The 6,529-nt window shown below is 36.0% G+C and overlaps 1 long non-coding RNA gene across 4 annotated transcripts; it reads left to right on the plus strand.

Annotated features, from left to right (window-relative positions):
- Positions 1 to 1,017: 1,017 nt before the first annotated feature.
- Positions 1,018 to 5,974, plus strand: LOC148695166 (uncharacterized). Of its 4 annotated transcripts, none has more exons than XR_015965350.1 (5): positions 1,018 to 1,176; positions 1,304 to 1,342; positions 1,692 to 1,781; positions 5,411 to 5,580; positions 5,698 to 5,974. It is a non-coding gene; the product is annotated as an uncharacterized LOC148695166 (long non-coding RNA). The 4 variants fall into 4 exon arrangements; XR_015965349.1 differs by having other exon boundaries at positions 1,025 to 1,176; positions 1,692 to 5,205; XR_015965348.1 differs by having other exon boundaries at positions 1,025 to 1,176; positions 1,692 to 5,584.
- Positions 5,975 to 6,529: the final 555 nt, after the last annotated feature.

Consider the following 6,529-nt stretch of genomic DNA (forward strand, 5'->3'; position numbering starts at 1 on the left):
AGTAAAACTAAACAATCATGATGGATGCCTCCTAATGAACACCTAAAATTCTCAGCATTCATGGGCAGTATGCAATCATCATGTTTGACGTTAACGCTAGGTCGACATACAAGAATGTCCCTACATGGCACCGTGATCTCTGCCGGTGAGTTGGCTAAATTATTTTTGTGTCAAGTCTAATGTTTCTTTATTTTGTTTTTTTTTTTTTTTTTTTTTTTTTTTTGTTTTTACATTAGTTGGTGATGGTTTGGTATATTTGATTCCTCACGTTAGTATTTCAGTGTGTGCTAGAACATCCCTATTGTTCTCTGTGGCAACAAGGTTGATGTGAAGAACAGAATGTGGAGGGAGCCATAAGGACAACGGATGGGAAAGGAGGTGCAATTCTATTCTTCTCAGATTCAGAAGAGTTCAAAATTTGGGAGGGATTGAGTTGCTTCCTTGCAACTCCCATCAAAATTCAAATTTCATAGTTCTTTGAGATTAACTAAATAAGAAAATTTACAAATTCTTAAAAATAAAATTCAATCATTTCTATTCCGTCACTTTTGAATTCCTTAGTAATCATAAATCTCTTCATCTAAACACGGTGTAGAGGAAAGTTGACCAGTTTGAGAAAGTTCTTTTTCATAAATGATGAACATGAAACGGCAGCTTTCGTCCTTTCCTCTCAATTTGGTTTGATTCAACGACCTGAAATATTTAAGCAGTGATCTTCCTATTGGACAAGTTCATCTGTAGGTTTAAATCATGATAAGTTAAATTGCACCAGTTACTATTTCAAAAAAACAAAAAACAAAACAAAACAAAATGCACCAGTTTAAGCGTAAAACGGGCAAGGCGTGCTGAAAATTATGGGCCCACACTCTAATTAGACGTTAAAATTGACGAATAAGTTAAACTGATGCAATTTAAAAGTCAGGTGGTATAATATGCAAAAATTGAAACTTGTGGGTCGTTTTACAAATCACCCCGAAACATTGTACTATAAAATACATTCAAAGAAAAAAAAATTGTAAGTCAGAAATTGCCGAGCCCCAATATCGTTCGGTCGCGAGCTAAAGTTCTCTCTCCCTCTCCCACAGCCTCCGGTTACAACGCCGGAGCAAGATCCATGGAGTGGCGTCCGTTGAACGAGATCGATGCGAACGTCCAGACGAATGCCGAACCCTAATGGTATGATTTGTGATTATCTAGAATTTTTCCATTTTTTATAGTTGTTAATTTGCGCTCTAACACACTAATGCCGAACTCTAACTCGATTTATATCGCTCTTCTGTCTTTCTCCTCTATTCTCTCTCAGACGAAGCCATGTTCGACGAAGCAACCATGGTCGATGATGGTATGCTTTGGATTCTCCATTTGGCTAATTTTCAATTCAGTATTATAATCTTTGTTTAGATATGTTATTGTGTTATAGAAACCATGCTAACAAAGGGTATGGGGGTATACGACAATGTGTGTGAGAAAATCAATTTTGGATCAAGGTTTGGTTTTGTTGGATTTTTGCTAAAATAATTAGCTAATCTGCTTTTAAAAAGTCTCTTGGAGATGCTTTATATTTTACAAGAATTATTTAAATTTGCGAAACCCAGTGTTGGCTATCTCTCGCTTATAGCTATATGAATCACAATTACGCTCTGCCTCTCACCACCCCACCTCTTATATATCGCTCTCTCTCTTTCTCACAGATGAAGTAATGGGCAAATCTAAAGCTACCCTCAAACCAAAACCAAGTTGGTTCAATGATGATGATGACTGCATTGGCCAGAATCGTAGCGGTATGCTTTTGATTTTTGTTTTAGTATTAAATCCCGATTTTCTCCCTAATGCATATGAATATGAATGCATCTATGATCCTTAATAGTCCTTTGTTTAGTGTCTTTGTAGTGTATTCGCACTACTTTTCTAGTGCTTGAGTAGTCTTGTTCTAGTGTATTTGCATTATTTTTGTATGCTTCAGTAGTTAATAGTTGGTTAACTGAGTAGAATTTGCTCTCCTAACGTGTTTCTAGGGGGGGACGTAGTTATAGAAAAAGCACTTATGAGCCCACGTGCTCCTTAGAAAAGTTGTCCCTATAAGGGCCTGATGTTTTACAACTCAATTTAGTTTAGACATGTATTCATGTTTTTGTAGCAAGGAAAGGTCTTACGGGGCTTGAGATGATATGTTACTAATTGTTATTAATATTCTTATTTTGTTTTCTAACAATGAAACTTTAAATAAGCAGATGAAGAGGAACGTATACAAAAGGCAATTGGAAACCCAATAGCTTGACTCCAACTGCGAAAAAAGCGCCATTACTGTGAAGTTTGTTGTGAGGAAGTTGAGGACCACAAGAGTCACAATCGCTTGGTCTCAAAGGGCCCTTGTGTTGGCGAACACTGTGATATAGTTTGCACAGAATGTGGTGAGCTTAGACATGTATCACAGTGTTCACCACATTCTGTGCAAACTATATCACAGTGTTCGACAACACGAGCGCCCTTTGGGACCAAAACAAAGTAGGGCAATTGTGACTCTTGTGGACCTCTAACTTCCTAACAACAAACTTCACAGTAATTGCGCTTTCTTCGCAGTTGGGAGTCAAGCCATTGGGTCTCTAATCACCTTTTGTATACCTTCCTCTTCGTCTGTTTGTTTAAAGTTTCATAATTAGAATACAAAATAATAATATTAATAACAATAGTAAAATATCATCTCTTGGCCCATAAGACTTTTTCTTGCTACAAAAACATGAATACACATATAAACTAAATTAAGTTGCAAAACATCAGGCCCTTATGGGACAGCTTTTCTAAAGAGCACTTCGGCTCATAAATGCTTTTTCTACAAGAACGTCCACTGGAAAAACGTTAGGATATTGCAAAGCCATGCCACCTAACTTGAAAAGCTCATGAAAAAACGCAAAATCATCATGCATACCCAAAGTATCGGTCATTGTTGTAATTTTTCTCTTAGCTTTGGGTATGCCTGCACTTAGTTGATTTTGCTTTTTACATGAGCTTATATATATATATATGAAATTATTATTAACACTTCAAAAATCTCATTCTACTATTTACAAGTGTATTTTTCTTTTTAATTATAGAGTTTGGAGTGCAAAATGAGATTTTTCGAGTGCCAATAATAATTTCCTATATATATATGTTTGTTTGAAATGCATCCATCATGCCTTCCACCTATACCTACAAGTAGGAATTGAAGTGTGCACCGTCTCTACTAGCTGTTTACTGTTCATTACCTTACGTTCGGACAAGGGACTACTTTCAAAGTGCCAAGGAACTTTAGACTCAATTACTAGAAATACACTAGAACAAGACACACATTAACTACTCAAACACTACAAAAGGGAATACAGTACAAAGACACTAAACGAATGACTATTAAGGATAATAGATGCTTCATATTCATTAGGGAGAAATTGAGGATTTAATACCAAATCAAAAGCATACCATTGAGACTTTGAACAATGCAGTCATCATCATCGTCATCATCGAACCAACTTGGTTTTGGTTGGACTGTAGCTTTAGAATTGGCCATTACTTAATGTGTGTGTGAGAGAGAGCAATTTATAAGAGTTGGGGTGGTGAAAGGCAGAGCATAATTGTGATTCATATAAGCGGGAGATAACCGACACTAGGTTTCGGAAACTTAAATCACTCTTTTCAAATATCAAGCATCTCCATGAGAATCCTTAAAAGAACATTAGCTAATTATTTTAGCAAAAACCCAACAAAACCTTGCTCTAATGAATATACACTCTATAAATTGCTTGGTAGTTTAACTTAATGAATAGTAACTCTATAGATAGAGAGAGAATTTCACCAAAGCTAAACAATTTAAAATATTATGGGTTTTTTAAAGTAAGTATTGTTGGAGATACTAAGTTAAAGACCAGCAAAAATAGGTTTTCGATGCTATTCACTAGCTAGTTTACCAAAAAATTAAAAACCTCTTAGAGATGCTCAACATATCGAACAGAAAAAAACAAATTTATTACTCTATCAGTCTCCCCTTCCCTAAAACTGATTTTCTCGCCTGCATCGTCCCTCACGTGTTGTATTGTTAGCGTGGTCTAACCAAAGATTATAATACTGAATTGAAAATTAGCCAAATGGAGAATCAAAAGCATACCATCATCGACCATGGTTGTTGAGAATAGAGGAGATAGGGAGGAGAGCAATAGAAATTGAGTTAGGGTTCGGCATTAGGGTGTTAGAGCGTAAACTAACAATTATAAAAAAGGAAAAATTCTAGATAATCACAAATCATACCATTAGGGTTCTGCATCTGGACGTTCGCATCGATAGCTATCAACGGACGCCACTCCATGGAACTTGTTCCGGCATCGTACCTGGAGGCTGTAGTTTCAGATTGGGATATGATCTTGGAAATGGCTTTGTCTGAGAGAGAGAGAGCTCGCGCGACAGAACGATGGTTAAGGTTCGGCTTTTGGGTGTGAGCGCAATTTCTTACTTGTATTTTTTTGGGTTGAATGCGTTTTATAGCACAAGGTTTGCGGGTGATTTGTAAAATGGCCCACAAGGTTTCAATTTTTGCATATTACATCATGTGATTTTTAAATTGCATCAATTTAACTTCTTCATCAATTTTAATGTCTAACTAATTATTTTTTTTTTTAAATTGAATGAGAGAGGAAGAGAGAGAACGTGAGAGTGTAGAGAGATTTTTTTTTATTTTAATTTTTTAAAATTAGAGATGTTAAAATCACTTGCAGGCGAGGTTTAAACAAAAAAGAAGGCAAAATTTTGTTTGTGAAATTACGTTACTGCCTTTAACATTTTATTTTTATTTTTATGGAAGACTAAATAGCCATTTCACCCTTAATTTTTTAATATGTAGTGTAGATAACCAGACGTTAAGTGCTAACGCAATATAGATTTGGCCCACATTTAAGCACACTTTGACCGTCAATTTCAATGTATAGTTCTTTACGCTTAAATTGGTGCAATTCAAAGACCACGTGTAAAAAACCCCATGGCTTATTCTGCAAATGGCTCGAAACTTTTTTGTGTAAAATGCAATTAGCCCTAATTTTATCCTCATTCGGAATTTCTGATGATGCCATTTTTAAGGGAGGTCACGGAGTCAAACTCTTGTTAGGTGAGAAGCTGTGAGAATATGAAAGTAAAAGAGTTCCACATTGATGAAAGGAGAAACTTTGGAAGGGCTTATGAGAGGTTGACTTACTTCTTATATTGTCAATTAGTTTTTATGGTGGAATCTCAACTTCCTTTATAAGCTAAATGCCAAAAGGAGAGTGCATGCAGAGCATAACTGGTCTTTCTTCCTATTTCCTTTCAATTTTTCATGGTCACTCTTTTCTTCTAAAAGATGGATACATTTTGGTGTTTTTTTCTTCTTGTGTTTTTCCTCCTTTGACAGTGGTTCTTCATTTGTCGGATATATATAAAAGAGGAAAACTGATACGGGGCTTCAATTGTGATTGGGTTTAACCCTTTGTGCGTGAGGCTGGTGGACGCACAAAAAGGCGGTGGCAGCACATCTGCAATGAGGAAAGAGTGGGAGGGAGGACAAGACACGTGAACGATGAAGTGAGTAAGTGAAGGGTTCAAAAGTTTTGGGAATCCAACATCTCTAATTAAAGATTTTAACATCTTGTTTACGTGATTTTTTTTTTAAAACTAAAAACCTACAAATATTGTTGACAGAGAGATGTGATGAAAAGAAGTTGGAGATTCAGAGATGAAGGAAAGAAGGTGAATATGCGAGAAGGAAGCAAGTGCATTGTTTCGTAAAGAAAAGATAAAAAGTCATAATCCCTTACCGTTTATTCTGTGTTGAACGGTCAAGATTGAAGCATCTTCTCATGTATTTAGTTTTTACAACAAATTATCTTTTATGCTTTGGCAACTCATCAGTTTGGTCCTTTGTCTATTGTTTTGGTCATCAAAGTTTCCAATATCGTCTACTTCCGTTAGAAAATCAGTTAGTGTGGCAATTTGGCTACTCTAGAAACAGATGATAGAGCTAATCGATGAACAGCTGGGAAGACGCAAAACTGGTAGCTAAACTAGCAGGTTGTTCGGTGTTAAAACTGGGCTTACAATATGTCGTTAGGAAGAGCACGACGCAAGGAACAAGACTTGCCAGCTTTGCTTGTGACATAAGGGCAATTTCGATCAAAAAGCTTCGTTTACTATCCAAATATACGTTTAAAGTTTTAGGGATACTTTTGGAACTTTGTTGATTGTTTTTTTTTTCTTTCATATTTGAACGTTTGAGTCCTTTAATTTAGAGTTTGAATTTGTGTCTTCAACATAGAAATGAACCTTCTTGGTATAGGGTTTTTGATTGGGTTGATATTATTTGGTTGTTGATGCTTTTCTGTTAATGTTTAGCTTTTGTTGGTTCAAAAATTGAAACTTCGAGAAATTTTGATGAGAACTTGTTAGGGATTGGTCGACAATGGGTGTGATGAGGTCAGAGCTGGTTCAACCCTATAACCACAACAAAAACGTTTGCAACCAGAAAGCCTTGTCA

The sequence above is a fragment of the Pyrus communis genome, chromosome 8, assembly GCF_041283825.1.
Source record: "Pyrus communis isolate YQ-2024b chromosome 8, ASM4128382v1, whole genome shotgun sequence".
Lineage (NCBI taxonomy): Eukaryota > Viridiplantae > Streptophyta > Magnoliopsida > Rosales > Rosaceae > Pyrus > Pyrus communis.